Source organism: Pyxicephalus adspersus, chromosome 4, assembly GCF_032062135.1.
Source record: "Pyxicephalus adspersus chromosome 4, UCB_Pads_2.0, whole genome shotgun sequence".
Taxonomy (NCBI): Eukaryota; Metazoa; Chordata; class Amphibia; order Anura; family Pyxicephalidae; genus Pyxicephalus; species Pyxicephalus adspersus.
The window spans coordinates 75,888,913-75,899,119 of NC_092861.1; the positions used below are offsets into that span (position 1 = coordinate 75,888,913).

Genomic DNA, 10,207 nt, shown 5'->3' on the forward strand with positions numbered 1-10,207 from the left:
TGTTGTACACAGAAATAATGGGCTATATGAATTCTACAAAGAGAAAAAGAACGTTCTTTCCTCCAGTACAACAGAAACAACAAACGGCCCATTCCCATCAGTGTGGTCTAAAAGAAGCAAGAATAGCATTTAGATTACATTTTATGCCCAGATTTGTCTTAAAGCCTGTTTGTTCACATACCTAATCTGTTTCTGGATTTACTTTAATGTAACCCCCCCTCAACCCACAAATACATCTACACTTTAACCCCATTTACCTTTACTAGCTAGTAACTATGAGGACTATTACCTGATATGTTTAGGTAAAGAGGATAGCATGAAGCATTTGCCCTCTTCTAATGTAGTGTCAAGGCTCATACAGACGTCAGGTAGATGTCTGATAGTTGTCACTGGAAACAACAAGTTTTGTGATCATTTCCAGTGATAGAAGAATAAGAGAGCTCTGTACACACAGCGCTGTTCTGTTTTATGGAGAAGGGAGTGATGAGTGATGAGCGAGCAGCAATCTGCTGTGCTCCCCTCTATAGGGAAGAACAACACTCGTTCCCAATCAGTTGTTCATCAGTCCACCAGGTGGATTTATAAAGATGTGGGGGGACAGCAGTGTCCACCTGCTAGATTTTTTACCTAAGATAACCATTTCAATCATCTGATGAATGTAGCTTTAGAAGTGTGAGTGGACAATCACCATGCTGTAGCATTCTCAATATACTCCTTTTTTGAGAGTCTTATGGGGACCGGTAAAGGTGTTGATTGCTTTTGAATTGAAGAATTGAAGGATGAGTTGACTTGCTAGATAGATAATCAAAGAAATTTACATTTACCATCAAATAAACACCACTAACCTAACACAATTTTGAATGACATATACAACACAGTCAGGGTGTAGGATAATTAGTGGAATGGTATAGCCAGGGGGATTCATATCCCACTCAGGATACTTGTCAAGTTCTGGTGCCAATGTCACTTGGCAGACTCAGTGGTGCCTTTGCAAAGCAAAACTCTTGCTGCTTACTGCTACTTACACCAATGCAATCTTTATGCATCTCAATATTTTACCAGTTACCACCAATGCAAAAAAAGTATTTTATATTGGTGTTCTGTGGAAGCAAGAATGCCCTTTACATTGTCAGTGAGCAGGCAATGTTGACCACTACTGTAATGGGGATTCTTTTTCTCATCGACTACCAATATTAGTACCATTATTCCTTCTGACTATTGTCAGATATTGTCACTGTTTTTGTCATTACCTGCATAATATCAAAATTGCCTACATCTTCCTACATCTTGTCGCAATGCCCAATTGAAATCTACTAGGTATACTATTGGAAGTATGCAACAGATAGCATTCATAGCTTATTTATCAAAATATATTTCATTGATAATACTATCAGTTCAGTGGCTTTCCAAAGCTTAAAGGTAAAGGAGCTACAAAGACAACTGATTCTCCCTTTATCTTCTCTATTCCTAACCCAATTTCTGGTATCTACAATTACAAAGATATAGAAATGCTATGAACATGACCCAACACTGATTTTTGGATGGCTCCCTCCAGGAGTAAAAAAAATCTTTGACCAAGTCCAGCTAACAGGTATTTATAGATACTTTGGGCTTAGCACTTGAGTTATTTGATATCTAACCACCTAAATCCCTGGAAGAAGCAAATGTTGTGAAACATGTTGGGATTTTAGAATGGAGTTGGATTGTTGTGTTAATATACACTCGTATAACTGTCTGCTAATATCTGTATGACTTCATACCATTGAAAGGAATTGGCAATTGTTGTCTCAATGTAAATGAGATATAATGAATAATTTTATGTTTTGACACCCTGAGCTGTCTAATGCTTTGATTATGTACCAAAAAAGAATTCCCTCTTCCAGATAGACCCTGTTGAGACAGACCCTCTTGTGTACTATTAAAAGGGGTTGGTTACCCTTTTATAACTCATTTTAATGTGAGGTGACTCCCTTACCCATTTCCCTTTTTTCATGGTAAACTCCAAAATACTATTCTGCATTCCTTCCTATTACATGAATTCATAGGTAGTCTACTTTTTCCATTGGCAGAAATATTGAGAAATAGAAACACCTGAATGCATGAAACTCATGAATCTGGACTACTGTAATATTCACCCTAATCTTTATATACTGTCACTATTTTAAATGATTATTGTCATTGAAAAGTGTACTTTGTTAATTAAAGTAAATGTGCTGCTTTTTCTAAACTTCAATACCTAAAAGTAATACATTTGTTAGCCTATTTAATTAAAGTGCATTGAATATTTTTTGTTGTTGTTACCAATTACCCTGGTAGTGGATTTGTTAAGCAGGTAGGAAGAAGAAATGAATACAAAGCAAATAACTGAAAACAAAGTTCCTTACATTCTGAAAAGGCAATTCAAAAAATATTGTAAAATCAAATTGTTAAATGCTATGCTCAAATATTGTGTACATAAGAAATATAACGTTTTCTTATAATTTGTATTGATTATTTGTATAACACTAACCCAACATGATAAAGGTTTATGGCGCTGATACTACTAAGGCTGCGTACATACGTCAAATCATTGTCGCCTGAGATGAATGGTCATGCTTGCTTTGGACAAAAATCTGACCTGTCCAGCGGTCCCTTGTGAATGTTCATCTATCTGTCCTGATAGATTTATGAACCACTGACTGGGAATGACTGCTATTCGCAGTTATGGAGGAGACCACAGCAGTGTACTGTCTGTTCGTCCTTCACCCTCCACTCCTATAGAACAGAACAGCACTGTGTGTGCAGTGCTCACTCTTTCATCTGTCACTGGAAATGATCACATAAGATTGTTTCCAGCAAGAGGGATCTTATGTGTGTACATAGCCTAAGACAGGGATATTCAGCAGCAGGACTGAGTGGATGGTCTCCAATGTAACCAATCGTTCCAACAATTAAATAAAAGTCCTAAAAGTTTCACCTGTACTATTGCAGTACATCATACCTTCTCCTAATGCGGGATGCTACCATAAATCATTAGACTTATGTCTAATTAGTTAGCTTAGTATGCACACATTCTACTCCTGCATTTGTCATGCACAATTATCTCAATGACAAGCCTCCACGTTCCTTTTTTGCAGTACTGAGCATGGTTTCCAAATATCAAGAAGCTCCTCCCTAGTCTGATGCCATGCACATCTCCAAGTTTTGAGAAGAATGATTTCAGCCTAAAAATCCAACCTATTTAAAATTAAAACAAAAGTATTGTGAAACAGATGTATGGATATAAAATGCCTACAATATAATAATTTAGGTGGAATTTACATAATAACCATTGGTACACATTCTTCAGGAGGACTGCAGGCTACATGCTTATAGGGAGTCTTCAATCTTGGGGATTACTAAATCATTGAAGTTAAAGACAATTATACAATTTTAATTTAATAGTTGAACTTGTTTTCCACAATAGGAAAAACAGATCTTATATGCAATCTTATATTATAACATACCTTTTACAAGGTCTTCTCTTAAAAGGTAATAGACATAAAAGACTTATTTATAGGGGCAATTACAAAAGATTACTTGTACTAGGTTGAAAATAAACTTAAACAGCACAAAATCATCATATATATATATATATATATATATATATACTGTAAATATCATTATTTACCAATTATAACTGCTGGTACTTAAAGTATATCTTTATTTTGTATTTTTTTTTTTTTCATTTATGTAGGAACTTGTTATTTCTGCTGTGAAAAACTTACACTGCTTTGCATGTTTGCAGATAGCGCAGCATTGTAAACTTTTACACTCAGAATTTAATTTGCAGTGTGGTGCATTTTTAAGTGAGCTGGGTGAACCTGAGATGATAGACACCGTGGCCCCCGGCAGACCAAGAAAGTGTAATGTACCTTTTCTTTAGACTAAAGTAAATGTTAATATTAACATTTTTCCATTTTAGCTGTAGTAGATATCCTGCTGTTTTACTGTTTAAAAGGTGCAGTAACCTTGTGTGCCATAGAAGGGATGGGTACACACACACAGCGAGGGGTCCCCAATTTACTTTCATCACAGTAACCAGTTGATCTCTACAGAGACAGAACTTAAACAGTGAAAGCTTTCAGAAACTTTTTTTCAAATCTGACTGAAATTTAAAAGCAAATGTAGAATACCTAGGCTGGCAAAAATTCCCCTTCAGGGAAATCGTGAGCCTCAAGAGATTATGTTTTTAAAATGGGAACATAACTACAGGCAAAACACAAAATTCAGCAACAAATAGGTCACAACAATAGATGCTACGCTATGTTTGCATTTTACATTTGGATAGATTGTGACTAAGTGTCTAGCTATTGAAACTAACATGTGTGTACCGGCCAATACTAGTTATTTCACACTGTGTATTCTAGCTAGAAATGGTTATATATATATATATATATATATATATATATATATTGTCCCCAATAAATTCTCCTATACTCTGTAACATGTTAGGGCTGGACTGGACCTTCAGGCTGTATAACTGCGCATCATGAGCTTCTAACAGAGCTCATCTAACTTCCTGGCTGGGGGCCACCATCATCATCTTGCCCTTTCCTCCCAAGCCTGACTGGCCTTGGCATTTCTTCTTTATTGGAGGCTCACCATCATATGTGGGTGTTACTTGACTAACACACAACCAACAATACCACCCATCATTTTAATAATTGTATAACTGCTTGTGAGTTATAGAGCTCTTGGGAGGCATACTAGGGTGTAGTGGTGTTGCCAGGAAGCTATGTGAGGCACCTTCCAATAAGCACAATCTGCCTACATTGCACAGAAAAACACAGTGACTACGCTGATTATAATAAAATAGATCTTTAGTAAGTTGATAGGATGGGGCCATAAAAAGTAAAATATATAAACTTCAGCACTAATGTAAGTTTGATGGCTATTTCTGACTCCTCTTTGTGGCTATTTCTGATGGCTATTCCTCTTCGAGTGAAAAGGGGTGGTTGGGGGCCATTTATGGATCTTGGAACTAATGTTTCAAATTTGCACTGTAGTTGCAATTGAAGCTATGTACACAGGTGGATACCTGAAGTTGGTTTGCCTCTCCTGAGTGCACAGAAGACCATGGAGGTTCTTGTACATGACATTTCATTTCGAGGAATGATAACACTCTTTCCCCAATCATGCTCTTAACTTCTCAGTCTGTTCCCCAAGTTTCCAATGAATGTTTAACATACATTATTCAGACATGATGTTTTATTTTTATCTGTTCATACTAGGGTGTATGCATGTAGACGGGAAGCCACTTTAGGAGATCAACAACATCAAAATGATTGAAAAATTAAAAAAAAATAAAACTAAATATGACACACACTGCTCTAGCTAATAAAAGCTGGTAATGACTTGTAGCATTAATTACAATACTTGGCAGAATTCTACAGATGCAGTTATTGCATGTGAGTTCTTCCCTATAATAAAAATCTTAATAAGTGTCCTATTCATGTGTATTACACAATGACTCCGTCCTTCTTTTCATACACCTAAGGAGTTGGTGGCTGCAGTTCCTGTAACAATTGTGTGTCCTTGTAATGAATGTGTGTCATTCGGAAGCTTCCTCAACCTTGCTGATAATCTTTATTGGCTGAGACTCATCCTGCTCCATAAATTACACTATCCTTTACTTTCCCTAATAAGGTTATTTTTATGTCAGGCTTAAGTGTAGTATATTTCAACAAATGTCATTCTTGATCATTTAGATTTTAACATAATCTATATAATAGTTATTTTTGTCACTTTTAATGCTGTGAAAAGTTGATTTAAAATATAATCGGAAGCACAGAGGGCTCAATTAATGTAATGTGCTGAAGACTTTCCATTAGGATCAATTTTAATAAACTTTAAATGAAATTTAAACACTTAGTGACAGCCAGATTTAATTATGAAACATAATACACCGCAGTCTGTGGCGTGGACATTCAGTTTGAAATAATTAGGAGAAAAAGGTATTTAGTTCATCAACATTGTATAGACAATTACAAAAAAAAACATCCACACAATGCGCCCTCCATTTTCTCGGCCACCCTCCATCCATAAAAAAAGAAAACCTCATTGCCAAAATTTGGGGATCTATCTCAGCCTAAAAAAGATTTGGCCCAGGCCATTATACTTTATGTAGATAGCAGTGATGATCAGTGCTGTGCAACTAGCTGGCTACTGAGCAATGGTAGGTTCTTCCCAACCCTGCTTAGGCTGGTGTGCTAAGGACTGTATAGACTGTGGTCTGGGATTTGTGATTATGTGATATACAAAGACAGGAGCAAGAGGGCCAGAGACAGTTATTTTTTTTTTGTTTAAGTTGTGCACTTGCTTTAATTAAATATGTGAATATGAAATGCAAACAAGAAACTCTGACTAATTTCAGCTGGAGCTACTGAGCCCTGTAAGCAGTTATTGTTTTTAATTAACAGATCACATAAGAGCCTGAAAATGTTGCCAACAGCTCCACCTGGTGGGTTCCTGGAAAAAAATCTAATAGGCAATGTATCAAATTTACAAAAAAAATAGGAATGATATAAATTATTCCCAATTTAAATATTTGAAATTAATTGTTCAAAAATTCTACTTTTAAAGTACAACACCATTACCTACTTATATTTACCTTTGCCAGGCGCACCACTTCTTTTGAGCACTTACTACATAGTCTCCATGTATGTGGAGGAATGTGTGACCTCCTGGGATGCATTGACAGTCACATGAGGTGGAAGAGGAGGACGTTAACCTTGTGTCTGGTCCGTATACCCATTCAATATGAGGCTTACATATTATTAGCACTGCAACAGTGCAACACAGTATTGGATAATTATGGTAAAAGTGAGTGGGTGGGACAAGAGAACTTTGCCTCAATAGAATTTCTTTACAATGCTATAAAGTCACTGAGTTCCAGTTTTTCAGTTTCACTGCCCCACTAGTTTAATCAAGTTACGCTGTAGAGAATGAGTTGTATTCTTCCTCTTTCACCAGAAAAAAGATGTTTACTTGCCCGTTTAGACATCTGTGTGCCCACTCATGGATAAACATATGCTCTTGTAATATTAGGTAGCTGGCTAGTGGGATATAGCTTACTTAAACTAATCTGATAACTAAAACATGTGTGATGAAGAGTATTTTTGAAGAATTTTTTTTTTAGTATAAAGCAAATATCAAAAAGCAATAACAAAAATGATAAAATTCATTTATTAAAATCTTTTGATTATTGTAGTATTCACCATAGAATTATTGTTTTCACAAAAAGGTAAAGCCAGTTGATCAAATCTAACTAACAGGTGTAATAATCTAAGATTTCAACTAAATTCCCCAATATTCAGCCAAAATGGGATTGTAACAGTTCACCCTATCAAACCAAATTAGTGGAAATTTGGCTAAGATTTGTCCAATTCTTCTGTTCATTCTTCTACTCACTTTTTCTTGACTAGCCCACATGCCTATTGTGCCTTGCTTGTTAGCTCTGGGTGGGAGGGCATGCCATTTTTGTTTTAATCTTTTACACTACACTGTTTGAGCAGAAGGGAAAGCTACTGACAGCAGACCCTAGAAAGGACTACCTGTTATTTTTCAACCCAAAGATTAATGCGGAGGTTTGGCTGTAGATATATAATGACATTCCACTTACCAACATCCAATTTTGCAAGATTCACCCATTAACAGATTTCCCAATAATTGTAATCTAGACATATGCATTAGTATATACAGAAAATTTCCACTGCATTTACCCGAATACTGAACACCTAAAACTGCATATGCAGAACTTTATAGTCAATACTAATTCCATTCCATGAACTCATTCATAATTGAACATGGTACTGCCACAACACCATGTTGACAGTGTTGCACCCTCAACAAGGTAATACCCTCAATAAAAACCCAACAAGTGTGTCAAATGTCATAATTCTTTGTGTGTAATTCAGATTATCATCTAGAACAATGTATTCTTCAAAATGAATGTCTGGAAAGACACATGAGGAATCATTAGATTAGACGCCATCATTTTCCCTGGTGTCAGTAATAGTGTTTATTAAGACTCCATGAGGGGGATGAGAGTGTATAGATGGTATGAAATCCCTTATAAACTCCTTTATATGTGCAGATAAATACAAACATGAAACAAAATAAATCATACAAACAGAACATTCTTTGGTGTGGTCCCAGTCTGATAAATGTTAATAAAACTCATCTCTAGGATAATACCAACCCCCCTCCACCCCTTCCAACTGATGGAGGGCCACCTAAGGCCATGGTCATGTGACTCTTCATTCCCAAGTGTTATCTTTTGCAGGAAGCGCTGTCCTTCTTCTAGGGGAAACATCACAGCCTGCGTGAAATGGACACTTTCTATTGGCTGTCTAGTGCCAGGGTCCCCCACAATTCAGAGGAGAATGTAACAGTAGTGACGTCAATGTAATTGGACAATGGGGGAACAGCTGACCAAGTGGACCAGGAACAGTGCTAGCTAGGGACATAGACAGGCTATGTAAGAGAATAAATCTTTCCTAACAAGGTAAGAAAAAATGCAGGAAGTGTAAAGAAGGTAAAGGTTGAATAAGGTTAGGTTGTGACCACATTTGGGATAACATTATTACTTAAAATGGTTTCATACTGTTACTTTCACTTTAATTTGAAAATACTATGTAAATGTAAACATTGATATGTTTGATGATGTTGTTATTTAAACATAACATTTTCATGTTTTATTCCTCTCATTCCTTATCTAATTACTGTTGTCATTACATCCATAGATATACAATAATTATGACTGATGAGTAACATAGTATAAAAAAACTTCCTAAGATTTCTGTATGTTCCGGTATGGGGGGGAGTGGTATGATGGCGGACTTGGCTAACAAGCGAATCTTGATTTCAGAATATAGGTCAGATGAACTTTAGCCTTCCCAATATGCCAACGGTACCATTTAGGTTTGCAATTTTTGTACCAGGACACACTGTTGTATTTCCAGAAGTTCTCAGGACTAGGTATGCTTTAACACATTTGGTGCCATCGCCCGATCACCTGCAAACTGTGCTCAAAATTATAAAGTTATCAACTCATCTCTTCTTCAGAAAGCTTTAGCTAGAGGCCCTACAGTAGAAATTCTCAACTAAAAGCCAGAAACTGTAACTTCCACTTCATATTTTCACTGCTGAGAAGTTGCATTTTTAAGGCATGGAAAACTTCTTGCCTGAGTTTTTATGTGATAAAATAATGTAATACGTGGACCCTAAACAATGGAAAGAGAGCTACAAAACTGTCTGATCAATATCTAAAATTAAATGTTTTAGTTCCATAGCTAAAAGATTTCCTCCAACTCAGCTTTGAACACCAACATGTTGTAACTGGCCTGGATATGCTAATGGGAAGCCTAGAACATAGTCCAGTGTTTCTCAACCAGGTTTTCATGGTACCCTAGGGTTCCCCAGAGGTTCATAGGGGTTCCTTGGGCAATAAGCAGTTTCTGTCTCTCAGGTCATTTTAAGTTATACCAATGATCTGCCTATCTGTAAGGGTGGCCAGTAATGTAAGAGGTATTCTTCCTCCCCTTCCTAGGGGTTCTCTGAAAGGTATTTCAAGGGTTTTCTCATGTTAAACAGACTGAAACACTGATCTAGCGAATGCACTAACCCATCCCCCCACCACCCTATCTTTTTCCCTCTCATTTCTTTCTGCTTTTCCTCTTCTCTTTATTTTGTTGCCTACATCATGGATTTAGCCTGTGCAGTGTGGATCCTATTATCGACACCACAGTACATCTATCAAGATCTGTCTGCAAACATGTTTTTATGTCCATATCTTACTATGATATAATGGTGTGCACTTACTGGTATATACTATATATATATATATATATATATATATATATATATATATATACATATATACTATACTAAATATATACTATATATTTTTATTTTAAATATATTAGAATAAAAATACAGTTTAAGATGAATCAAACAACCCTATCAATTCACTGGAACAAAGATGTATGTCAATGCACATAACAATAAAGCACACAATACATATATATATATATATATCTTCTGTCCTTTGAAACGGTCACTACTTCACACCACTACATATCTCCCCTCCTATTGTGTGTTAATTCCCCCACCTACTAGATTGTAAGCTCTTCGGGGCAGGGTCCTCTCCTCCTGTATCACTGTCTGTATTTGTCTGTCATTTGCA

The 10,207-nt window shown here is 36.3% G+C and overlaps 1 long non-coding RNA gene across 1 annotated transcript in view; it reads right to left on the minus strand.

Moving 5' to 3' along the window:
- Positions 1-10,207, minus strand: part of LOC140330067 (uncharacterized) — a 35,342-nt gene that overhangs the window by 16,746 nt on the left and 8,389 nt on the right. The window lies entirely within an intron of this gene.